General features: G+C 38.4%; 1 protein-coding gene across 8 annotated transcripts in view; it reads right to left on the bottom strand.

The window, feature by feature from the left end:
* Positions 1 to 27965, bottom strand: part of ndst2a (N-deacetylase/N-sulfotransferase (heparan glucosaminyl) 2a) — a 137971-nt gene that overhangs the window by 69603 nt on the left and 40403 nt on the right. For 4 of the 8 annotated variants that reach the window (XM_067386138.1, XM_067386135.1, XM_067386140.1 and 1 more), the window contains one exon: positions 13165 to 13206. The exons of 3 other annotated variants lie outside the window; for them this stretch is intronic. The gene's annotated coding sequence lies outside the window, so the exon portion shown is untranslated. Of the gene's footprint in view, positions 1 to 13164; positions 13207 to 22236; positions 22255 to 27965 lie in introns of those variants that run through there. One more of the 8 variants, XM_067386139.1, reaches the window with a different exon arrangement.

The following is a 27965-nucleotide window of genomic DNA, read 5'->3' as shown; positions in this document are numbered from 1 at the left end:
AATGGAAGCTAGGGGCCCATGATACTGATTGGGAGAAAAAGAGAAAGAAAACAACAGAATCTCTGGGGGTGGATATGGTGAGATACACAGACAGACAGGCTGCTATATTGGCACACCATGTCTACTGCTAACAAGGACACACAGACAAGATGTGTGAGCATTCTTGTTTGATGGTGACCGAGAAGTGCATGCTCTAAGATCATCACGTCTGGATGGGAATGCAATAGTCATTCTTCATAAGGTTGGAGAATGCTTTATTGAAAAAAGTCTGGAACTGAATGATGATTTACGGTGTTTGTTCAGTTCCGCTAGCTGTTCTAGAAGGTCTGAATTATTTCCTTTATGCAAACTGAATGCGGTACTCAAATGACAGCATTTCCTGCACCGTTGAATCTGTAGCTCCACTGCAAAAGAAATTATGTCTTAGCAGAGTCATCAGCTGGTAGTCTGAATTGAATATGATGACAAATACATAGTAAAAATAATAGAGAGACAATAAACAACATGCATTGTGTCATATCAGCCGGCTGCACACAAAAACAATGCATAGTGTGATTAGATTTGTTAAATTACTCTTATGAGCTGGTTCTTATTAATGACTTAGTCAGAAAGACTCACAAATCAGTTACCTGTTAACTCACTTAGTAAAATGCAAATCATTACTTTAGTCATGTTCTACTCGAAATGAACCAAGTTGTTACTGTATAGTCATTTTAAATGTAGTTAAAAAACTGTTTAGTATTATTGTTAATGCAGACATCAATGATTCAGAATCATCAATTGGAATCTGAACCAGGTTTGTTTAATTCCTTACAAATCCCATCCATCTCTATTCTTCATTCCAGAGCTGCAATCCCAAGGGTCGGTTCGCTTTCCACCTGTGTTTGAGATTCTGTGTGAACATTACATTCTGACTATGTTTGCACTTGACTGACCATGTGCACTTGATTGCATCTTCAACCAAACCATAATGCTTGAGGAATCAAGGTATGAGAAACCTCTGCCAGCTTGTAGACAACAAATGTCAGCATTAACTGGGCTTCATTCGGCTCTAGGTATAAACCTGAAGTTATTTACTGTGTTTACACCCGTCAACAAAAGCCCAGGTTAGACAGCCAACTGCAGGAAACATCTCAGATAGCTTTGCTCCATCTATCTTTCCTTTAATGTGTCCCTTCTTCATTCTTTCCACTCCCCAGAGAAGCAGTGACACTTCCTACACCCTCATTACCCATTACCTCTTTCCTTTTCTCTCTGTCCTCACATGCATTCTGCTTCTCTCATTCCTTGGCTGCTTCATTACTCCAATCGTCCTTCTGGTGGAAACAGTTCCTGAACGTTCCTGTATGCGATTAAGCTGCAGGCACTCATTACAGACAGCTCTCGGCTTTCCAGCACAGGCGAGCGATCACTCAACCTCACATATCTGCTCTGTTTCACTCTCATTCTCTACATGCTCCATATGCTACTCACACAAAGTAAAGAGTGAGTGAAGGAAAGTCAAGAAAGAAAAGCAGCAAGCGGCCATATCATTCCTGCTAAACTTTAGACTGATCTGAAGTCAGAACATCCATCTGTTGGGATCCCTGCACATTGAACTGAGCAGAAAACAGTGTTGAGATGTTTTGCCATCACATCTTTGTATTATGCAAATGGAAGGCATCTGCTGTAAGATGTGTCGTTCTGTTTGATAATTCTTAGTCTAAAAAAACAGAGTTGAGAATAAATACCAAACACTGAAGTCATATTAGACTGGCGCACTACTGAAATCCCCCTTGAGCTTGATGTGGAGGAGAGGGAGTGCACTGGTGTTTGGTTACCCCCGCTGAGAGCAGCTGCTGGAGTGACAAGGTAAGGTAAAGCGGTGCTATTGGTGTAAAGTTGCAATTGTAAAGCTGGTAGAAATATGGAGTTGTGCTGGTGTTAAGTTGAGCTGATGGAAAAACACAGCTTCAAATTGCAATGAATTTAGATTCACATCTCAAGATCTGATCAGGTTACACTGTTTGAGAGGGGAGAAAAGTCAATGACGGTTGGCCTCTCTATAAATGACTCAGCAGTTCCCATTGTCGCTTTGTGCCTGTTGGTGTCTTAGTCAAACTGCATGCACCTCTACGAACATTATTTCACTTTTGTAGTGCCAGTAGAAACAGTGAAATATGTAAAGATGCTTGAGTACAACTTCTGTTGCACAACTATTGTCTACACTACAGTTCAAAAGTTTTTTTTTTTTTTTTTTTTTAATAATCACCTTATGCTCTCCAACGCTATATTTATTTAATCAAAAATGCAGCATTTTTTGAAACAGAACCCAAAACAGAAATCTGTTGTAAGATAATGTATAAATGTCTTTACTGTCACTTTTGATCAATTTATTGCATCTTTGCTGAATATTTTTTTTCTTTTTTCCAAAAATGTGAAACAACAAGTTGTGGATATGTTGATACACAAATGAGACTTTACAGTTACTACAGAGGTTGAGATCTTTGAGATGGTCCTCACTGCAGAACACAAGATCCAGGGGCTAGATCCAGATCCAACTCCTCCCACTTTACATATCACTAAACATACCTGTCTCCACCCCCTGGATCTACACCTACCCATTCTCAATCCCTGGATCTGGATCCAACTCTTCAAATTTTAAATATCCCTAAACCCAAACTCCGCCCCCTGGATCTCATGTTCTGCAGTGAGGGGCTACTGAGATCTTCAATGAATAATGAGTTATGATGGAGACGGTCCACCACACAAAGCCAATTGAGTTTGTTCATTATACAAAGACGTGTGGATGAGTACACTTTCATTTTATGGTGAACTACACCTTTTTAATTAAAAAGTCAAGTACAAAATAATACAAGTGGGGTTGTGCAAACCCGAGTTGCTTGTCACTTGTTTCAAACAAGTGTAGCAGAGAGCAGCTGGTGCACTGATGAAGTCTTGTAACATCATGTCGTGAGTGTAAACCTCATGCAGTTATTGAGTGTCAGGATGAAGTTTGTTGGACGTTTTCTTTCCCAGACTAGCACTGTTCACAGTCTCACTCAGAGCACCTGGAAACATGCCATCTCAGCTTTTCAGCAGCATGCAATCAACAACACCAAGTGTTCCTCGCTCACACACAAACATGCACACAATCGCCCCCTGATTTTCCTACCTTTAACACACAGGCACCATCAACAATTTAAAGGCAAGTTTAAAATGTCCCCTTTCCTCAGGTCTGCTACATGCAATGAATACCATTTCCTATGCAAACTCCAAAACACAGGCATGCACATATAGACAAACTGACTAAGACTGATTCAGTTCACACCCCATGTCTGGTCTTTGCCAAAGGCCTCTTCCTGTCTCTGCAGTGATAGCTGAGGGAGAGAGCTGGGCAGTGGGCGACACTGACAAATGTCCAGCCTCAACCCCGCAAAGTGAGAAAGAGGAAGAGAGAGAGAAGCATGACAGTTTCTTCACTGACAAGGCCATCTGCACTGTAGCAACCCTAGAGGCTTTGATTCAGATGACTTCCTTTTCTTCCCTTCATTCTTTCTTCATCGCTGCTCTTAATTCTCAAGCATGCCAAGTACAAATTACCCCCTCATGCACAGTCAGAAATAATGACAGCAGCGGTGAAAGTGATATGAATTCACCCTGGTGATGAGGTCTCGGTTCAGGTCAGCCGGCCAGCTGTCCATCAGGCAATAGCCATCATGATGGGTTACCGTTAGTCTGGTGGTGGAGAAGTCAGTGCAGCCAGACCTGTAGGGCTCCATTAGCGCAAAGCTAATGAGACAGAACCTCAGCGGGCGGGGGTACACACTCATTACGGCAGGATCATGGGCCTGTGCGGGGCAGGGAACTGGTGTGTGTGAGCATGTGACTTATGGCAAAGAGGTGTGATGGAATTTGTTGAAAGTTAAAGCTTCAGGGCTTTTCCATTAGAAAGAAACCAAGTATACATTGAACATTCAATGCATTTCTTAAACATCTGCAGGAGATGTTGCCCAAAGTGGTCTAATTTACATGGAATGCAGGAAAATAATGGAAACGACTGGTACAAACTCTTGAAGCACAGTGTAAACTAGATGTTTAAAAAAAAATGTAGGAAAAAAATGCAAGTGGTGCTTGCACCTGTAAAACATGCTGTCATGATGTCAAGCAGTTCTGGGTGGTTGCCAGGGTGTTGCTACCAGAGTTGGCTAAAATCCAGAATTAAAGAATTGTCTCCCTTCTAATTCATGAGTTAGAATATGAATTGGCAACTTATTGCAATTGGCCCAATTGCTGAATTTCAATTGGAATTGGAATGACAAGAAGAGAAAATTAATGAAGTACACGATTTGTATAAATTCAAAATCGATCCATCCATCCATCCATCCATCTATACATATACACACACATATATATATATATATATATATATACACACACACACAATACATTTTTTGGCTTTATTTTGTTAAAATGGGGTAAACTATAATAATATATGCAAATTCAAAGAAATACATATCTAACTTCATTGATGTATATAACAATTGTATATACAGGGCTCGACGATAAGGACTGCCTGATGGCCCGGGGTCAGTGTGAACGACGCTTGGGACAGTAGAAGGAAAGGTCACTTGCCCGATCGGGCCAGTGCTGTAGGGTGTGCGATGTATATCGTCTATGATATCGTAATTGCTAATTTAACAATCTAATATTATCGAGTATGTCCCTCACTTTTTGAAAAAACTAACAAAAAACACTCATTGAGTGTACGCATACACTACGTGAAGTAGTCTAGTAGGTTAGACTAGTGCGCGTGCATATTTAGATTGCACACTTTCACTGCATGATTTATTCTATTACAATGCCTTTAGAATGCCCCAGAATTCAAGATAATTGGCAAAAAATGCCCCTGTACATATTTCATATTTATATAATTTAATATAGTTAACCAATATTACACAAAGAGCACAGTTTTTCTCCAAATATTAGCATGATTACAAATATTATATTGATTTTATTCAGCGTAGAGTTTAATGAACAAGAACTTAATACCAAGTGACTTATATTTAAGACATCAACTCGCCCGTTTTGCTCTATTTCGCCAACGAAAATAGTTCCAGAGTCCACAGAATTGTTTTGCGTCTCTGAGCAACACTTCCTGAATGAATCAGCCGTTTGAATGAATCGGTTGAATCTGATTCACTTGAATCTGATTTGCTCATTAACAGTGGTTCGCTGCCACCTACTGGCAAAGTCTTCATTTTTTTAATTATTTCAAGTAACAGTATTTAACGTTTTATATTTTCAACATTAAAAACATTTTCATGCATCTGTTACTGCTCTTGACTGATTAACTTTAATAAAGTTTAATCTATATTTATATATTTAGCTATACATTAGATTACAATTTCTGTACCTGAAAATCTAGTTTAAACCTACATGAAATACTTGAAAAGCACCATTTATTTAATTTATATGTTTTTCCTGTTGTATTTATTTGTGCTATTACTCGTAATTTGGTTATTTGTTACTATTTTATTACTTTTTATTTTTCTAAAATATTTAAAATATAAGTGAGTTAATCTAATAGCTTTTGGTGTCATAAACCTATTTATTGAGGTTAAATGTAACGAAGACAACAAAAACAGTAACTATGCTTATTTTATAGGCTGATTTTCTTGTCTTTTACTTTTATTAATTTTTTGTTGTGGGGCCAGTGAAAATTCTGGCGGGGCAAGTAAAAATTTTAACCACTGGCCCGGCCAGGCCAGTAGGAAAAATCCTTAGCGTTAAGCCCCTGGGGCCAGTTGCACCAGCTGCCGTCATTTACACTCTCTTAAATTTTAAGAGAGAGAACATCATGTGAAAAGATGTTAGACACTCTTCAACACGAACCCGTTAAACAGCGCGCCGCTGTGTGCATCGGTCCTATCACTCCGTGTTGTGCATGTCAAATAAAATCAGTCATAATCAATAAATGTAATTTCTTATGTTTTTGTTGTTGTTGTTTCAGTATTTATTTATTGATCCTTATTAATTTCGTTTCAAATACAGTTTCTGAATGTTATTTACATATAAAAACATTTATGATTAAGTAGTAGGCTATTATATTTAATGGGAACTTATTTTTACTGTTAGCTACGTGAGGCAAAATAAGTCAGAATGAAGGATAAACTGAAATTCATGGAATTTCAACAACTTCTGCTCCTGTATTTGAAGGATCACTGAAGGTAAGCGTTATATTATGCGACTACGCATTACTTTACGGAGACCTTACAAGCTACTAGCTACGTTCTGCCTTAAGAACAAATGGTGCAACCGAATAAAGTACAGAGTTAGTTACAAACTAGCTAGTAGTTACTAAGCCACTAGTGTGGACTTTACGTTCCAATTTAAGAAAGAACTTGCAAACGGCTTGTGCAACCCTAACCAGATATATAACAGTAATTGACAATGGTGCAGTTGTCCCGTATGCTGTGTGTATGATGACATTAATAGGTATTTCATGCTAACAAAACTTTTTTTTTTTAATTAAAAAAATTACACAATTACAGCAGCTATATAGTATGAATTTCATTCAACTTAATTAAGCTGATGTATGAGTACACTATGCTACTGACCTGACAAACTAAAAAGGACCTCAATGAGAGTGACTTGATTAATATAGCCTGTCACTTGCGTGAACCCAGTCTGACCTAACCCAGGTTTCCTTCTCTCCAAGATCCACAAGAGCACAGCCAGCCATAACACAGCCTGAATGGCTGATCAACAAAATGGACACCACCTGCTTAAATACAACGGGACCAAGAAGCCAAAGCACTACAGTCCCTTCTTTCCAAGGCTGTATGCAGGTAGGTGTCCAACTTGTCAAAACTACACAGTGCCTTGACCTGCACTTAAACAAAATAAACAAAGCCAACCTGCTCCATTAGGGCACAGCTGAGTAATGTCAGCGCTGGCTCAGCCCCTGTGATGTAACATGGCATGCTAATAATCACAGCGAACAGAAAAGACAGAGCTGCTCTGGCCGTAAGGGACTGCGACAGACTGCGCTTTAGCCTGGCTCTCACTTTGGATGCCATACAGAAAAGCCATTACCAAAGGAGCCATTTAACAACATCAATTAATCAATCAGAACAGGCGGGAAATGAATTTGGCGAGCGCCTCATCAAGGAGTGCAATTTTTGATACAGAATGCAGCATATTTCAGAATGGTGGTGGGGTGAAGATTAAAAAATAAATAAAAAATAAAATAAAAAACACAGAAGGGGAAAGGGTCTCATTTGGATGGTGTCCCAGCTTCCAAAAATCTCACTTCATTAGCAAAAGTGGTAGAGAAAATAGCAAGGACTTTAAGTTAACTTTGAAACCGAAGCAACAACGATGGCAGCATACGAAATGATAAAGGACGCAAGCAGCTGTTCTCTACAAGATGTGTTGATTAGCGTATTTATATATTTCTAAACAAATCTATGATGAGAGATTGCCAGGTCAATGCGGGACTGATTGTGTGCATACAGATTACCACAGCTGATTAGTAACAGGGCCTTATGTTGGTTTAAGACGACAAAAGACCAATACTAATGACAGGAAGTGCCCATCAATAACCAGACACTATGTCTCAGGTTCAGTTTCACTCCATCTGTCTCAAACCAGCCTTTAGTTTAGCTTCTTTCCCCTCATTCACCCCATTACCTTCCATGTATCCTCAGGTGGCCCATGTGTGCAGAGCGACAGTCTGTGTCTGCTTCCCCTCAGGACACGTTAGGGAGAAGAACAGAACTGTGGCTTTCATGCGCACACTTCGGTACTCTCAGCAAGGCCCTGATCAATCGGATCAATGGAGGTGATCAGTGTTATGAGCTCTGATCAGCCCACATGGGGAACCGGCTAATCCAGTTAAGCCATTAGCAAGCCGGGACAGATGAGGCCGTTGGGCATTGAGCCCAACTATGAGGGCTGCTTATTAGCACAGTGCCATATGGAGACAATAGAACAGTCATGAATAGGGACCTATGATTTTGCGTTGCAAAAAAAAAAAAAACACAGAAGGAAATCACAGAATCCAGTCATAAAAATGGAATGTACTGTATAATATGGAATGTCACTGGATTTGGAAAATTTCAAAAGTAGTGCTGTACACTTAATCAAATCGTGATTTGGACTAGTGTCTGTCAATATTAAAGTGCAAAAAGACTGTAATATGCATGTTCTGCATGTCTTTGTATGAATGAGTGGCGCAGCTTAGTTTACAACATATAGTATACTGAAGCATGCATGATGCTCATGGTGTTTTTTAGCTTTTGCTCTCACTATATAGCCCCGTTCCCACCGCAGGAACTTTCACCAAAAACTAGGGACATTTGGGTGGTACTGTGTGTTTAGGCTGCAGGAACCTGGGTCTAAAAATTACCCCGTGTAAAAAATACCGCCTCAAAAAGACCCTGCTTATGAGGTAGTTTTTCAAAGTTCAGGAACATTCGGGGGTGGGACTTGGGCACTGAACATGCTGACTGGTTGAGTTCAAGCAGCATTTTAATTGGTTGAATCCACACAGCATTTTATTTCAACCACCAATTGTAAAAGTTTGTTGCAGTGTGTGCAGTAAGAGTTGTTTGCTATTCAAATCAACAATGGGAGTTTAAGAAATACAATACAGAAATTAAAGTATTCAAATGTAAAATAACACATCCAGTGTTCTTTTACATTGTTTACCTTAATTTTTGTAGTCTTTATTGTAAATATTAATACAGATCAATTCTTACCATTAAAGTTATAAAACGTATTCAGTCAAGAGCAGAAAGTGATTTTCTTTGTCTTTTGTTCTTTGATTAACATGACAGACAGCAGCAGGAATATTGGACTGCTGTCCCTTTAAGAGTTTATGAACGGTGTTCAACGGACCCGACATGGATTCACTTTCTTAGCTATTTAACGATTCAAAACTGAGTGTGTATCTAAATACTCGCCAAGATTGCCTGTGCCACTGGTTTTGACATTTTTGTATGTATTTGACAGTTTAGGCGCAGTAAGGCACTTATTTTGGTACTTGTGACTCTGTTTGACTTCTGTCTCGTGGCTTGTTCGCTCCACTAATATAAGATCAGTGGTGCACGCACTTTTGGTGTGAGCACGAAACCTGCGGGAATGACTAAAATTATGAGAAAAACAAGCACCATTTAACCGGAGCGAATGAGATGAGTGAGAGAGAGGAGGCGCCCGCGCGGGTGTCTGTCATTTCACCGTGACAGAAGAGAGCAAGAACGCACAGCTGACGTTATTGCCCGTGCCGCTGGTAACAAAACGGATCGGCTTGGAATCGGTAAGAAATGAGACTGATCGCCCGATCATCTCTAATGAGGACACTTCACATGAACGTAATCTCCAGAGCTGCTCTGAAAGTCAGCATTGCACCATTTTATAAAATTGTCAAATACACACAAAACCGTATACGTCAACCTTGTCAAAATAAACATTTGGTTTTGAAATTATGACAGAACTATATTAATATTGTATCGTAGAATGTTATTCTCAAAATGATAATACGTTTATTAAAATTGTTATTTTTATGCCTTGATTTGATTAAAATTTACATTTAAATGAATTAATTTAAATTAATTATTTCTTTTTGATAATACATTTCTATTAAATCATACAGAAAAATTCAAACAGGCAAAACAGAATTTTTGAAAAATATGTATTAATTAGAGCTGCATGATTAATCATATCGCAATCGCAATCGCGATGTCAAGCTTGTGCGATTATATAACGCAAAATGCTGCGATTTTATGAAATAAAATAATAATAAGTTAATAAATAAATAAAAAAATTTAAAAATACATGTGTGGACACAACCCATTACCTGAGAGCTGTTTGCCCATTTTATACACCGCTAATAAAAAGAAGACCAGTCAGTTTCAGGGTAAAGATGGATGCGGAGCAAACGGTCACTGAACTGGTGGCAAGAAAAAACGCTACCTCTGTTATATGGCGATATTTTGGCTATAAGATTATAAACCCAGATTAGTAGTGGTTGAAGAGGAAAGAGGATTTAATTCGGTATCGCTCGCAGCGCTGTTATCGGTGCGCACATGACGCACATACATACAAGGCTCGCGCGCACAGAGAGAGAGAGGTGCGTTATAGCCCGCAAACTCCAAATTGATTTCTCTTTCGCGTCCTCAGTGCACTTGGATGGTCACATACACGCATTCTCGGCAAGTATTCATGTAAACACATTCAGTTATGTCTTAACTGAACGAGGTGAGAATTCGGATGTATATCTGTCCGATGTGTGCGTTCATGTCTTACTCTTAAAGTGACAGCAACCTATAAATACCTGCTGTTGTCTGTCATGTAAATCAAACAACAAAACACAGCTTTAATAAAGATTAATCTATATTAAATTTATACAATGAACAGTGTCATTTTACATTTAATTATTACATTTCTGTGCATGAAAATTAATACTACAGTTAGACCTTATACTTTATTTGTAACTATGTAGTATTTATCTATGCTTGTTGTAATTGGTGTACAGTATTTGTTCTTTTTACAGTCTGTTCACTTGCCTTTAATAATGTATTATTTAGGCTAGCAGTTTATGCTATGGTATCAGAATAGTTTAAGTGGGCTAAGTAATAAATGCATAGTTAAGTTACCCCCATCCAATTTTTTTTTTTTTTTTTGTGCTGATCCGAAAAATGATCCGATCTGTGACGTCATAACCGTGATGTGATCCAAACCGTGAGTTTTGTGATCCGTTGAACCACTACAGATTAGTAAAGAAACAAATATCTTAAATGGGATTATAACAAGTTTGCAGTAGTGCAAAGATGTTATTTAATTTCATAAAAATATTTTAATTTGAAAACGCTGTGCATTTGTTTGCTGTTGTTGCTAGTTTGAGTTGAGAAATACACATTTCAGCATTATCAGTAATCTGTGTGTGTATTTTCATTGAGAACCAAGCAAGATGACTCATGATACTATTTGTTTATTATATCGCTATCGCAAATCGCAATCGCAATATTGACCTCAATAATCGCAATATGACATTTTCCCCAAATCGTGCAGCCCTAGTATTAATTATTAAATTGTTAGTTTTATAATTTCAATTGATTAGATATGGGTTTTGATTATTCAAATTTAATGAAACCATTGAAACGGATTCCAGAAAAATGAAGATGGGGAAAAAAAGAGAAAGAAAAATGAAAATGGAAAAAACAGAATTGGGGAAAAATAAAACTGATTTCACATGGCCCAATGAATGTAGGAACAAGACATGTGGAAGATCTGCATTTGCTTGCGGCTGATCCGGTGCAACAGAGGAAGAATGTGTGAGCTAACACGACCAGCGAGTTCTGGTTAAGATGTGAGGCGTAGGGCCAGAGGCTACAAGGAGGGAGGAGGGGTGAGACCCTGCCCTGGGTAAACACAGAGACAGCGTGGCCCCGTGCTGGAGGTCACCCTTCAAGCCTGTGATTGAGCATGTGGATCAAACTACATTAAATGCACTACAGCTTGTGTTACAGAAATCCATTTGCAGCTCCGCAATTACCAGCCGCAGCCTTCAACCTCCACTCACACTCGCCGCCCATCTGGGAGGCAGTTTAAAACACAAGATCTGTCCCATGGTTAGCAAGCGAGTGAGCGAGGGACCGGTGGAGGAAACTTACAGGTCTGCTGGCTGAGTAAATTGCATTAATCATCAGTCCTGATGTTGTTTTTCCTGCTGCTGCATTTCATTTGTTTCATATTTAGATGCTCCTCACAGATGAATCTCTGCAGGCGCTCACGTAGGCTGCCAATGGCAGAGAGGGCATTAAATAGCTCTGCCCGAACCTACCATAAATTACACAGCCACATTAGAAGCTACTGCAGAGAAAGAAAAAAAAAGAAAAAGAAACCAGTGTTGATAGGCCAAAAGAATAAGCTAAAGATATGATATGAAAGGTGTCATTTTCAATCATATTCTCTACTGTTAAGAAACAGATTGGCAGACGGAGACAACAGACATCCTCAGCGGGGTGAGAGGTGTCAGATAAAGTTGGAAGAGGGTGAGAAGAGAAAGGAGGAGTCAAAATGTGGAGAAAAGAGGAGGGGGTGAAGAGAGAGAAATTTGGTCATCACAACACTGTTTCAACATATGAGCGGAAGGGATTTAAGCAATCTCCGCATGAATGCTGTGCCTCTGTTACACTGCAGAGACTTCAAACTCAGACTACAGAGACAAGACGTTGCCTAAACAGAGGAAACCACCTCAAAGCAGCAAAAAATGAAAATGTCATTTTCCATTCAGCCTGGGAGCAATCCGAGATGGAGAGAAGAGTTTTGCTGCTACTGCATGAAGATATCAAAGGGACCTGAGTTTATGCTGCTATAGCATAAACGTATCAAAGGATCCCATGGCGCACCTTTGATACAGATGGCTGCTCCCCCCATTATGATTACTCCCCCTACCACGGTACCTCACTTTGTGCTTGTTCTACATTGAGCTTTTCTATCTTATATTTTCAAGTATTAGAACAACAAACCTGTTCTTGCTCCATTTCTCCATGAATTAATGTTCCAATAGTCACAACTTGTTCTTTTTTATGATACACATGGATGCACTGCTACAAAAATTCTGGATAATTATAATTTGTTGATATTAAAATTCTATACTATTTTGTCTAAATAATAATAATAATAATAATAATAACAACAAAAAAGTAAAAAAAAAAAAAAAAAAAAAAAAAAATGAAAATACTTGAAAAATCTATGAAATGATGATCTATGAAAATGTATGCATTAAAACAACATACAGTATGAAAATTATATTCATTTTGGGAATTATTAGGAATATCGCGTTCATTATCGCAGATGAATCGCCTTCGATAATGAACGCGATATTGCATAGCTTGTCAGTGAACTACGGCTCTGTCTATTAAATGCCGCTCCATTTGAAAGCAGGTGATGGCGATTTAGCGGTAATCAGGGAACCGGCTTTACTGACGAAATGCGCGTGACAATCGCATGCGATATATCGCCCAGCCCTAGTAATTACATTACAAAAAAAATTCTATTTCAAATAAATGCTGCTCTTTAAAACTTATTCAAGAAAAAAATGTATCATGGTTTATATTAATCTGATAATGTAAGCACATGGATTCACATGGTCATAGACATATCTACACAACTTACCTTATTACCTTACCGAGGGAGTCTATCAGCAGAGCCAAAGACCTGCACACACACACAGAGAGAGAGAGAGAGAGAGAGAGAGAGAGAGAGAAGGATCATTACTGATGCAGCTCGAAGCTTCACAAATTGAGCCCCTGCTGTTCAGGTCTACGTCAATGTAACCTGTCTTTTTCCTATATTCCTCAGACCAAATGAGGGGAAAAAGACATTGAATGTCTTCTTAAGCACAAAAAAACCTTTGACCTTCAGCATGTCTTTTAGAAATTGTAGGTTTAGGACTACTCTAACATTTAAAATAAAGGTAATATAATCAGCTCCAAATTAAGGCTGTCACGATTCCTCTATAAAATTTGAGTGCTCGATTAAAAAAAAAAAAAAAAAAAAAAATCCTTAATTTCAATTTGCTTGTGTCGAGTAACCAGAAGAACTACCAGAAGTGGCACCTTCCACGGACGACAATCCATGAAACGCATTATTAGACGGTTTTCTAAGGCCGCACAATATTAAACCAGTTTAAAAATCACAATAAAGCATAATGCTATTGTGAATTTACAAAAGGTTACCTGTGTGCATCTCAGAGTGGCTCCGTTCACACTGATGCAGCTCCATGTGAACTGTTATCATTTACATGAGTGGCGTGTCTCAAACTCAATCTCTGTATATGCTGCGAGTTTGGATTGCTTTTAACATTCATCTGGAAACGCAATGTGTGGCACTTCATCAGTTTTGTAAGGTAAGTCATGTATAAACCTACACAAACGCAGGAGAATATATCGGTATGTTTCTAAATTCACATACACATGAAGCCAGAGCTTTTCTTATCTTTTTTTCCCCCCTCAAAACCACTAAAATTGACTCAAAACGATGTAGTACATGTCAGATAAGTATGTGTCGCTGTAATTCTGCCATAGAGATACACCAAAAACAGAATAAGACTTGGAGCATGTCCATAAACCTTGCATGCTGTATACAAACTTTAGTAAAGCTTAGAAATAAAGCTTTACTTTTGTGAAGCTAATAGGCTCAGCACCTTCTGCAGCATGAACACAAGCATGTACGTCATTTTGAACAATTGTTTAATATGACTCAGGAACAACGAGTTGTCTCAGAGAGTGATTCCTTCATTTTGTGTTGACCGCGCATACGCAACATCCTATAAGTTCTGTACAGGAAACAGAAATGTTTAGTTCACCTCTCGAGTCTTTCGGAGATTCAAAGACTCGAGAGGCGAACTAATCTTTTCTGTTTCCAGTACTGCATTGCATGTGGGGCTGTCACGGCCCAGTTCAGACTACTGATGGAACTAACGACTCGAACCCGAAGACACAAGAGGCATCTAATCTTTCTGAGGAACAGATGTGATAAATGTGAGGTGACAAAAGAAAGAATGACTCGAATCGGGAGGTGAGGTGAACTAAAAGACTGTATAGCCTGAAGACACTGCTAAGCAATTAATTAATCATTTCTTACTCATAATTTGGCCTTTATGGCTGCATTAGCAAACAGTTTATTTTTTATTCCAAATGTGATCAATGTTTGCATAAGTAGTATGTGTAGGGAATTTTACATGTAACATTTTAATTATATTCTGGTGAAATTAACGAATATTGTTCATTTTGCTGAACGAGATTCAAAGATCCGAGTCAGTAAAATGATCTGAACTGCCCAAGTTGCTGTTACGGTTACGTGACATAGAGGTGTCTGACTAGAGTCGAGACTTGGGGTCAAGACATCATCGTTTCATATAAATATTAGGGATGTGTCACGATTTTCGAATATTCGATTAGTTGATTTAATCATAGAATATCAAATAGGTTGTGCGATTATCGTCTTAAAAAATTCCCCATTTGATGCGGTGGTGACTTGTAACCAGAGGGTGGTGCACGCTGCCAATAACGCACCTAAAAGCTGTCAATCAGCTAAGACATTGCCTCACACGCACACTAGACTGTGGTATATAACAGACACATTAAAATTAATTTTAACATACATTATTATGCAAGTGACATATCAGTAAGATTTCAGTAGAATAAACATTCAGATTTTAGTTTTTCTTAGAAAATGTTTGTTTGTTTGTTTATTTATCCATGTCTTTTTAGATAACTGAAAAGTTACTGATGACAAAATAATTTGCCAGGTCTATGGAAACCCTACTTAGAGGTTGTCCCACATTATTAAGCAAGTCACAGTTCTCATGCAATATGGGGAGGAAGAAAGATCTTTCTGAAGATGAAAAGCATGAAATGGTGCAATGTTGTGCAAAAGGCATGAAAACAACTAATACTGTGTGAAAACTAAATGGAGATTATCGAATTATCATAAGATTTGTGAGTGATTTAGAGTACAGCAGAACTCAGTCAGATAAAGGTGTATTAATGAAAGTTCCTGTCAAAAAAATTAATTGTATTAAAAGGGCAGCTATAAAAAAAGCCAGTGTTGAGCAGCAAACAGGTATTTGAAGCTTCTGGTGTCTCTGGAGTCTCAAGAAGCTCTCCATGCAGGCTGGCAGTTGTGTGAAAAGATGCATTACAGCCACTCCAAACCAAAGCTCACAAAGAGAAACATTTACAGTTGGTGTAGAAATACATGAAGACTCATTTTTAAATAGTTTTATTCACTGACGAATGCCGTACTACGATGGATGGTCTAGATGGATGGATTTCTGTATCGGTGAATGGCCACCACGTTCCAACAAGACGTCAGCAAGGAGCTGGCGGGTGATGATTTGGGCTGGAATATTGGGAAGTGAGATGGAAGGTCCCTTTAGGGTCTCTGAGGGTATTAAAATGACTTTTGCAAGATATGTGAAGTTCATAATTGGCCTTTTTTTGTTATGGTATAAAAAGGAGGATAGTGCCTTCTGAAATACAATGCACGATGCACTATCCCATGCTGCAAAAAAACACCACAGCACTAAAATGGTTTGAAAATGTATTTCTACACCCACTGTAAATGTTTCTCTTTGTGAGGTTTGGTTAGTGGTGGCTAAAATTCATCTTTATGCACAACTGCCAGCCTGCATGGAGAGCTTCTTGAGACTCCAGAGACACCAGAAGCTTCAAATACCTGTTTTCTGCTCAACACTGGCTTTTTTTTTTTTATAGCTGCCCTTTTAATACAATTAATTTTTTTGACAGGAACTTTCATTAATAAGCCTTTATCTGACTGAGTTCTGCTGTACTCTAAATCACTCACAAATCTTATGATAATTTGATAATCTCCATTCAGTTTCACAAAATATTAGTTGTTTTCATGCCTTTTGCACAACATTGGACCATTCCATGCTTTTCATCTTCAGAAAGATCTTTCTTCCTCCCCATATGGCATGAGAACTGTGATTTGCTTAATAATGTGGAACAACCTCTAAGTAGGGTTTCCATTGACCTGGCAAATTATTTTGTCTGAGATTGATACCAGTTATCTAAAAAGACATGGATAAATAAACAAACAAACACTTTCTTAGAAAAACTAAAATCTGAATGTTTATTCTACTGAAATCTTACTGTTATGTCACTTGCATAATAATTTGGAATGCAGTGTAAGTGCCGTCATTCAGTCTGTTCACAATATGTTATAACGCGTTTAGGCAGCCTAAAATCATTATGGCGTGAGGGTAGGCTTGCTGCGATAGGCGGTGTTCAGCCACACCGGTATCATCACTTGCCCACCATGGCACCACCACAAACCGTCGTTTTTATTTTATTTTTATTTCTTTTTATAGTAATAAAAATTATTTAGTTCAGTAAGAGAACAGACACTGCAATTAAAATCTAAATGTGTCTACTCAATTCAGCGCGAGCCGAACGAGAGTCGCAACAGTCAGTCAAATTTCACTCTTGACTGACAAGACGCAATGGAAGTTTTGGTTTCAAATCGAAATGTAAAAGTGTCCATTTAAGTGTGTTTGTCATTGTACTGCTTTGTTGTTGTGTTTTTCATTAAAAATCAATCAGCGCTACCGAATTGGTGCTAATTTGAAAGTGAAAGTAAAAGCCTCACGGCCGCACGGGTGTTCTAAATGGTGCGGAGAGCGAGCGTTCTCAGTCTGCTCTGCACCGCTATCAATGACCGTGAAAAAAGATTGAAAGCGTGAATGGTCTCTCTCTCTCTCTCTCTTTTCGTTTGTGTGTGTGTAGCCTACACATGCGTGATGCGTGCATGCGGGGGAGGGGTGCAATTTTCGAATAATATTCAAATAATTCCCAGCGATTTTCGAATATTACTTTTGCTTGAAATGCCCATCCCTAATAAATATACAGTTTGGCTGTACAAACAAAAACGCAAGGGTGTCATTTTCAGATTAATCCTCTCTGGGACCCGGTTTAAAAAAAAAAAAAAATAGATGTTTAAGGCTCCCAAAACGCCAGATCCGTCTGGACTAAACATCGATATGATAAAAAACTTTTACGTATACATCTAAACGAGTCTCCGTGTGGACGGGCTCTAAATATGCCAACTGCTCATCACGATTTTAAAATAAAAGTTTAAGCCCTCGTTTAAGTCCACATGTTCTTGTTCAAGAAATTACAATGGTTGTAGCATTTCTGTTGTAAAGAAATAAATATTAAAGATTAAGTGGATATTTGAAATAAATGTTGTAAGCCAACATTAAACAAAGATTGGATCACGTTGTAAAGTGTAAAAACAATTGATTACTCGGGTAATCGTTAGAATAATCTAACGATTACTCGATTACCAAAATAATCCTTGGTGACAGCCCAACTCGAAATTAACCTTTATATGCTTATTTTTCATCCGATTCATTTGCTTTATGAATACAAACTCATCATCAACCTGTATTTTCCTCATGAGGCGGCAGAAGTCTTGGGTAACACTAACAAATCATTCTGGATCCTCATGCATGCAGCTTTATTTTCAGGAAAGGAGCAGCACTCTATTGTCCAAGCCTAAACTGCATGAGACGCCTAGTGGAGGGAATTCTGGGGCGAGAACCTGAGGGATGAGGGGGCTGCTGGTCCTTGGTACTTAACCCCCTGAGCCCCAGTACTTTGCACCACTGCATCCCAACCATGCATGTCAAACGTCAATCCTCACGGATGAGCCTACCAGCCGGTGGACACTGTACATAAATAATACAATACTATTGGCTTCAGCTATGAATCATTCATACATGTTATACACGTATTTATGCATGCACACAGCATTGCAGACCGTTTCCATGTATCTTTATTATTACATGTGCATTGAAAAAAATCACTGAAAGATCACTGAAAGAGAAGAGATGAGATCTGATGCTGTCGATGAAGAAACATGTCTCACTGGACACACTCAATGAAAGATGCTTCTATCAATCGCAGATTTAAGACACTGTTGATCTAGTGTGGACCGCTCTCTGGCCATGTGATCTATCTGCCAATTAACACACCGAGAGCAACACTAACAACTCCGTCTGATGGATTCCACGGTGGATGGGGTTTCTAATCCTATTGTAAAACAGAGTTTCCCACTTGGGGATAGAGCAAGAATGGAGGAGAGAAAGAAAAAGACGGTGTGAGACAGAGAGAGAGCAAGCGAGAGTGATGGTAAGCAGTCTGCCAGCAGGTGAGGATTAGTAGTCCATCATAATGGAATTTTACCTGTGTGGTATGTAGAAAATCAGCAAAGCAGAGCAGAGAGTTACACAACGAGTTTCTCAGACCAGCATTTCTACACTGACTCTCCAGAGCTTTTCTCTCACAGCTCCTTGCACCTGACCATGTTCAGGAGACATAGGCAAGACACGTGCTCTATACAATTGAGAAGCAATGAAAATTTAAGAGTTTACAGTTGATAAGATGCGCACCTGCTCTGAAACGTGATGAGATGCACAGACAAAAAGCATAATTGTGAATCAATCTCACTCTTGAATATAGAAAGCATATTGAAGTCAAATTCAAAAATGCATTGCAAATTCAATCCCTAATATTACCGACTACGTTTTGATAATTTTTTACACTATAACTATTCTTCTAAAAACACTTAATGCATCCATATCTTTAAAGAAGCATGTTAATCTTGAGTACCTATAGAGTAGTAGTGCATCCTTCATATCTCTGAAAAGTCTTTAGTTTTATTGTATTTATAAAAGATACATATGCTGTACCGAGTATTTCCGAAAAAAGGCGAGCTTCTGGGAGGCGTGCCTGCTGTGGGCAGAGCTCAAGAGTCACTGTCTGGAAGCTGCAGCATCATTATAAATAAAAAGGGAACAAAACCATTCACATTGTTTACATTATATGCACTTGGGTGCCGACTGCCAACAAAACACAAATCTGATGGAGTTTTACTCACCACCCGCGATCTGCAAATCCAGCGCCGAACTGGGACTTGTTTACAAAGCATTCATCACCGAAATTCCGGGAACAAACCTACATGTGTGTGCAACTCCGTTGCTGCCCCGGAAAAACAAACTTCATCCACTGTTCCCTGGGAACGCTGGGTTCTTTGGGAAGCTAGAAAAAGGTAACCTGTCCCTCACAACCAAAAACACACTCCTTTGGTGACAGAGCTGTGTCTCATTTCGGAGACCGCGTCCTCCGGCGGTCACATTTGAAGATTGCATACGTCATCAAGGATGTCATATTTAAGAAAAGTAACCATAATAAAATTGATATTCTGATATACTGATTTGATATATATACTGATATACTGATATTCATTGTGAGGTGTAAAATACTGTAATTTCTTTCTTACTTTGCAATCTAATGGTTATTTTTCTTAAACGAGATGGTCTCGATGATGTATGCAGCCTTCGAAGGGTGCAGCCCCTGAATTGGGACACAGCCATTGTTGAAAAATCGATCGGCTTCCGCAATCCGAACGAACTGCGTTGATGGGTGTGCTCTTGCTCTGGGTAATGTGTGTGCACACGCTTAATCAGGGAGAAGTGCCTATACAAGGAATTCGCTCTTTATTACATAAAAAGGGCCATACGTGAAAAAAATTTCGGCGAAACATGTCCACTACCGGAAGTTGTATATTTGGCACAGAAATACTCCGTTATATGTCCAACTCCTGTTTTGAAACTCTGGCCATGTTTAGCATGAGAATGCAACTTTAACAGTGTAAATAAGTCAGAATGCATGAAATAGCATTAGACCCCCCTTTAAGTGTTAATTTTTCTTATTTTTGTCAATATATTTTAAGTAAAATTTGTGCTAATCAATTCTTTTCACAACAATTCTTGAATTTGAAAGCACAATATTTTGCAATCGAATATGCCATTTTAATTCAACAAATGTTTGTGTTTGCTACATGTATGTGTATTAATCATTATTTATATGTGAATAAAAGCCTAAATTAAATTTGTTCATCATGCAAAACAATCATGTTTTTGCAAAAGACTTGGATTAAACTTCTCTATTCAGACAGACAGATTCCTAATAACAATAATATTTATTTATATAGAATATTTTATGAGGTTTTTATTTTCACTTTAAATAAAATGCTACCATTTTCAATTTTCTACTGTCCCAAATACGGAAAGAGATTGGTGGGGGGGAGGTTTCAACTGAACTATCCATATAGATTTTAAACACTTACATTATATTCTTGCTCCGGCCATGCAATAAATGCATGTTGAGCAAGGCTTTCTAGCATATTTCAACTGCTCAGGTAATTGCAATGGTATGACCAATTTTAGTATCGGCCAAATGACACTTTACAATCAGTCAGAGCAGTCAGAGGCTCAGAGCTCTAGAAATGTATATTCATAAGTGAATGTGAAGATACATATTCATGAAAATACATTAAACTCACTGTAATTCGCACGCAAATATTTCTGCCTGTTTTTTACTAGTGTGCTTTTCTCAGCCTCTGCTTTTCCACTACAGACTGAAGCCGCCTTGTAAATGTGTATTATCCGCAGTGCCATTACTCTCAGCTAAAAAAAGAAAAATACTGCAATTTAAGCTGTTGCTTTTTTGATTTGTTAGGGCATTCTATAGCCCTTCATCAAACTTCTCAACACACAACCACCTCATTGTGTTTTTAATCAATGCATGAATCAAAACAAACAGATTAACACTGTCTGTGCCTAAATTCTGTTTGGGTGGGCTCAGCACACTCTCACCCCACTCATGCATAGATCAGGCCCTGGAGGGAAAACATATTCCACAACAGAAAAAAGGGAGAATCTCTTATTAAGAAAGTACACTCACTTCTAATCAGAGTGGCTGAAGTTCATGAGGTGACATTTGCGAGCTGACAAGCACATGGCCCGTCATGCTAATGCTACAGAGTAATTAATCTGCCCCCGATGGAACCCAAACCACTAAAGGTCACTCGCATACACTCTCTTTGTATCTCTTTGACACACACACAAACACACAAGTATCCCCGACTGCACAGCCAAGACCAAATGCAGAGAGGAGGAAGTGCATCAAAACAGCTAATTTATCTTCTGGTACAGAGCGTTCTGCACCTCTGCTTGTATCTGAATTTGTGTGTGCATTTTTCTATCACCCCTGTTGTTGCCATTCTTCTGCTGACAGGTGAGATATAAGCATTAACTTGACCTGTGAATGACACGTGGAGGGGAAATGCTGTTTTTTCCTGAGTGAATGCAAATGGAATCAGTGCTGAAATATTCTTTTCTGCTGTGGGATCTATTCAAGCAGCACAGACCACTGATCTTTCACTGCTTATAAAACTCACACGAGCAACGTGCATGCGCATCTCATCTAAGGGAACAAGCCTTTCATTATTACCCATTCCTCGGTTTGTGTATGGAGAACTGCATTAAAGAAACAGGTCATCATTCTGTCATAATTTACTCACCCTCACATCACTTCAAAATCTTTTTCAAATCTTTTTGTCCATACAAATCCATTGTTGTTCTGGACATCATTGACATCATGGTATGGAAGGAAAAAAAAAAATTCTCTCAAAATATTTTTTTGTGTTCAGAGGAAAAATAGTCATACAAGGTTAGAACGACATGGTGGTAAGTAGATGATGACAATTTTCATTTGTGTGAACTAATACTTTAGGGAACAGAAGAACATGTTGTTTGGAAACTGGCTGCTGGTTTGTTAATGAAGAGGTTTATTTCATATGCAAGGTCAAATGTACCTGCACGTCTCTCTGCATCACTCCTGCGTTCAGCTTTTCCCCATCTCATCTGCATATTTAGTCCCAGCAGGAGGACAGAGTTAATAAGATGGACCCTCCCAATCATGATTGGTGGGCCAGCTGAGATCTGATATCTATAAGGGAAAGTGGTTAGTGCAAGCGGGACCCATTGCTTTTTGTGTGTGAGAATCTGTGTATACAATCAATGAGATTTTTTTCACTTGTATCATTCTCAAGAGCTTTGTGACAGAAGAACATATGCTGCATGTTTGATGAAGAACAAACTACCTACATGTTTAAATTGCAAAAAGAGAAATTAATTCTCTTGACTGCAAATGAGCCCGTGTGTGAAAATATACAACTGCGCTGTATGATGAATAGGCACATTTGGGCATAAGATGAATCTCAGGCTGGTGTATCTGATAAAAGGCAAAAGTCTCTGCTAATAACAAGAGGAAGATCTTCATGGCTGTCTGCAGGGCCCACAGGCTTCACAAAATTGTGTCAGGACTATACAAACATCCTATGAAGATCCAACGAAGATTAAATGGCAAATGTAGGACAGGGGCTTTGATACAGGACACCGAGGTCTGGCCTATCTGCTTAGAGCAGGAAAGATCTAGCAAGATGCCTGGCCACCGATGGACCTATGACATTCACTAAAGTGCCATGCCTTTTTAATGAATGTAGAGGAGTGGCGTTGTGCCCCAAACAGTAGGGCTATTATTAAGCAGGTCTGTCCAAGTACACTTTTTAAAACATGCATTGTCTTTATGTATAATTCACTGTTATTAAAAGAACATTTAATTTAGTGAATGCAAAGCTAGCGACGTACACCGCCTTCTTGGCTGTGTGCATGTACGAGAAAAGCCTTAAAAATGGCACATTCCCAGTTGAAACAAATACCCTTAACATTACACACACAAAAAATTGACACAAAATTGAGTTTGAATTATCATATTTCCATAATCTGTGGAAACTTCCAACGATTATGAAAATACAATAATCAGATAAAATTATTATTGTTCCCCATTCCATTCCTTTCCAGCAATGCACTTTCACTCTTTAAAAGCCCAAACCTAACGTGCAAATCATAAAAAAAAAAAAATGATTTGCATAAAATGGGACGGGGCAAAACGCGGACAAGCGAAGTGCAATTTAAACTTTGGGTACGCACCTAAATGGTCAAATACACACACAAAAAAAAGGTCAAAATGTCGGCATTGGTGAGTAAACACCGTCAATTATGCAGGAAAACTTAACTTTTTTTAATACTGAGTTTGTCCTATTGTTTGTAATTAGATGTTTTGTTAAATATTCTTGATTACAATATTGACCAAAATAACTGATTACGATTTTTATCAAAAATCGAGCAGCCCTAGTACAACCACCGCCGCCTGCAAAGAAGCATGCTTGAGCTCCCTCCGCAGAACAGAGAAGGTGAAATAAATATGAAACGCCACTAGCACAGTGCACCGCAGGAGAAGTGCACACTCTTGCACTTTCTGACAAGAGGAAGACAGCGAGCTGGGCGAAGATTTATGGCGTGCACAACATCAGGAGTTGATAATTCTATTAGAGGTAGCACCCAGGATTAATACACATCCTCTTTGGGTCTTCCATGTGAGCAAAACAAAAGGGTAAAACAGTTAGTTCTTCCCAGTAGATCGATAGAAGAAAGGCGGGAAGCTGACAAAACTACAACTCCAATCTCTAACAGCCTACATCAAACTACTACAACGGTGACTTGAAAGGGAAAAATAGCCATGATAAACACAGAAAGAAGACAAAATAAGGAAAGATAAAGAGGTACAACCAAAAATATATTCTGTTAATTAACATTTAATTAACATTAAAACTGGTGCAATGCATCTTGAGGCACCAAGCTTGAATAAGCACAAGCACATAAGAGATTTGAGAACTACACTGGAGTTCCATTAGCAACTTAAATATCGATCTTTTCCCTTCACATAGCTATCGTGGAGTTTTTTTTTTTTCTTTCCTTTTTTGTGTGAAATATATTGTTGTGTTCCACAGAAGAAAGAAAATCAAGGGATTCAAAAGATGAGGGTGAGTAAATGACAGGGGGACTATAAGCTGTTGAAAAAGCGGCACTGATTTATAATACAGGTGTCTCAATCAAAGCACAGATTTGTCTACTGTATCAGGAGAGACACTAAAGCTTTGTTCCAAAACCTAAAAACATTTTCAAGGCATCATAGAGCTGCATTTTTGGCACAAATGCTGCTTTAAAAAGGTAGGAAACTTAAGTAGGAAATTGCACTACCTCCCAAGATACCTCATTTTGGCTAAAATCTAAGGGGAACATCACACATATCCTTTAGGGAGAGGGCAATCCCATAATGCACTGTGACAAGCTCTGTGAAAACAAACTGATGATTATAAATGTCCCTAATTATTCAATACCAAAAACTACTGACAAAAAAGTTAAATCCAATTAACGATTGTATCCAATATTTGTGTGTGCACCATGTTTTTTATACTTGAGGGAATCACAACAACAGCCTGAAAGGCTGATGGTTAGCTTACTAACATGCTAACACCAAAAAGTGCCTGAATACTTTTTTAGCGGCCTTGGTTCTGGAAGTATTTTTTCTCATAGGGATTTGAAAAAAAGTCTTCATTTGAGAGTTGTAAGCTATAAACAAAACCAACCAGCTACAAGGTGAATCACATCATTACACACTTTTGAAGCAAAAAAAGACAAAAGTACGAGACTGTGTACTTAATGGCTTTAATGATGGAAACAACTACAATCCCCTGAAACAATGCAAAAGGTAAAATTAAAAACAATGAAGAAATACAAAACTATTGATTTTAAGATGTTGATTATTTATACAAACCATATATTTTACATTTATTGCAAGAAAAAAAAACATCAGTTAGGGAGACTGACTTATTTGCAGTGTTTCATGGGCACTAAAGTGTTCTTGTGACATGACTTGCTTGTGATTCTCTAATTGGTCAAGATTTTTTTTTTTTTTTTTTTAGAATCATGGGTAATTTTTTAACCAAGAATTTCTCTTTCAAACAAAATGTATCCATCACAATTATATTATTTTACTTCTGAGACTCAACTGTTGCACTCTGTGGGAATTAATTTAATTTGCTTCCCATGGAAAGTGTTTCAGTCAATCCCAAGGTTTCATCTCTGTTAGGATACTGTTGACAAGATTCTGGAACAGACCCAAAGAGTGGGTGATGATGGACAGTGAGATGGACACAACACCTACGGACGGGATTTAATCCTTCAATCTGGTTTAGTGCAGAACAGACAGCCCAAAACACACTACTACTTTCGCGATGGGGAATGATTATCCAGATGCTACTCATGATGTGGCTTGCAGTTGCAGCCCAAAAATTTACCGGAAGAATGACTAAAAACCAAATTTATGAGAGCCAACGGACATAAAAAAAAAGTAATGAAATTAGAAAATAACCGAAATAAAACAACAAACGTATGCACTAAGCTCTACAATGCCTGCACGTCCTCTGTGCAGCATCATATTGCAAATTTTCAAAAACATTTGCTTCAACACCATTTTAGGCTTCTGTTAATGTCTGATAGAGATCTTTACACCATGAAACACACTAGCAACAACAAACTAAAGTATGACAGACACAAAAAAAAACACAATGTCCTGGCATTTGCTTTATCAGAGCTCAATTATTTCCATATTACGAAGGCGCTGCAGAAGAACAGAGGAGCGTAATAAATGGCAATGAGGCGATACTAATGTACCTCTCTTGTGCTCCCCACTTTCAGCCTGAGAAAACACAACAGACCGACTCTCAGGCCTGACTGAACACAAACCCTTCTGAACAAGCTTGGAGATCTGGGGGTGGGGGGTGGGGGGTGGGGTGTTGTGGCTTAGCTATTCATTTTTTCTCTCTTCGTTTTTGTCTCGGCACCCGTGAGGCAGGCTGCCTCTTTGAGTTATCATAGAGCAGTGTGTTCACAGCCTGTTTCTCTTCAACCACCCCCCACCAATTGTTCCCAGCCTGTCTGCCACAGGAAATTACACTTCCACCTTCAGGCCACGCATGGGCAGGCAAGGCCTGCTTCCACATAAAGACCAAAAACAGGCAGAGGGAGAGGAGGAGACGGATGCGGACAGCGTAAGGCGGGACACTGGCTCAGGCCCTGTTTACATCTGGTAGTAACATTGATCTCAGACAACCATATGAAATAGAGTGGTCAACCGAAACAGATTGATGTTCAACTGGTATTAGCATACATTTTTTGTGACCAAGTAATTCTGGTTATCAGGAGGATCCTGTTCACCTTTGATAAAGCACAAAAAGCGATGCCCCCATATATATTTTCTCATCACAAATTTAGATTTAGTCACCTCAGATATTCAAAAAACTTGTTTTATTGCAATAACTGATTGATAGGTGGTGCTTCAATGCTGTCCAGGACGCCTTAGCATGTTCATTAAAAATGCAACATGTTCTCTATTTTATTATGTTATTTTGAAATTCTGTTCCACTTCCCTTTGTTCCAATTTCCCCGCTCTGTTTAGTTTCAGTTTCCTTGGTTGCTGATTATGACCTCGTTTGATTCTATGGTTATCACCCATGGTGATTATGGTGATTTGGTTATTTATCTATGATTATTACTCATGTGATCTCTGTGTTCCTAGTCTGTTCTTTAATAAACTGTTTTGTTTTGGACTCTCCATCGCTCAATACAGCCAAATGCGACACCCTAGGGCTTGGCAAAGATATAGATTTTTCAATTAATCACAATATTCACCTGAACAACCCTGATATTGACTCTTAAAGGCACAATATGTAAGATTTTTGGATTAAAATACAGAAAATATTTTGTTGACTTGCGAACTTAAATTATACATAATGTTTTCAACAATGTTTAATCCTGAGAATTCAGCTACTTTAACCAGTGTAATTGCCCGTGTCATTGCATCGCCTGTCAATGACGTCATATAACCTTGATTTCCATAGAAACCATCGAAAAACCAAAGATGCTTTGATATGCTATGCATCTTATTAGACTGGTGAGCAACTGTTTGGATAGTTTTATCCACAGAAAACTAATCATTGTTATATAGCTCAAAACGGGTAGTCTTACTGTTCGAATCTCGTTTTCTTGATTTACCGCAAGTAACATGTTTGTACCATGCCTCAGAGAGAACGCTATTTTGTCAAGTGGATAACAGCATTATCAGAAAGAGCTTTAGTAACAGTAATTTTCTCCACCATACAATATAGCTTAAAATTAATTGCATTCCATTTAGCAGCACAAGTCATCCAGCTTTCATTAATATGATATTCTAATATCAATCTAGCTTACTGCATTGTGCAACAAGTGTCTCATACCAGGCACTGAAAGTATGCACATAATAACTTTCAAAACAATCAAAAGTATTTTAATGATTGTTTTGACAAAGTAAAACAGCACTGCGCTACCCCTCAAATTTTAATTTGTCAGATAAAATGACCTGTATGAGTATTAATTCAGCATTTGCGGTTGTTTCATTAAAATGAAATAAAATGTGAATTTAAGTAACATAAAACTTTAACTAAGTTCAAGTTCAGGGACGCAGACGTTGAACAACTTTAATCATAATTTGATCATAAAATATGCATTAACAACAAAGCAAAAGCAGCAGCGGCCAATTGCGGCATTTAAGCATAAAAAAACAAAAACAAAAAAAAAACAACGTAAAATGTCCCAGGCTTTC

Source organism: Chanodichthys erythropterus, chromosome 5, assembly GCF_024489055.1.
Source record: "Chanodichthys erythropterus isolate Z2021 chromosome 5, ASM2448905v1, whole genome shotgun sequence".
NCBI classification, from domain to species: Eukaryota; Metazoa; Chordata; class Actinopteri; order Cypriniformes; family Xenocyprididae; genus Chanodichthys; species Chanodichthys erythropterus.
This window is presented reverse-complemented; position numbering and strand designations above follow the sequence as displayed.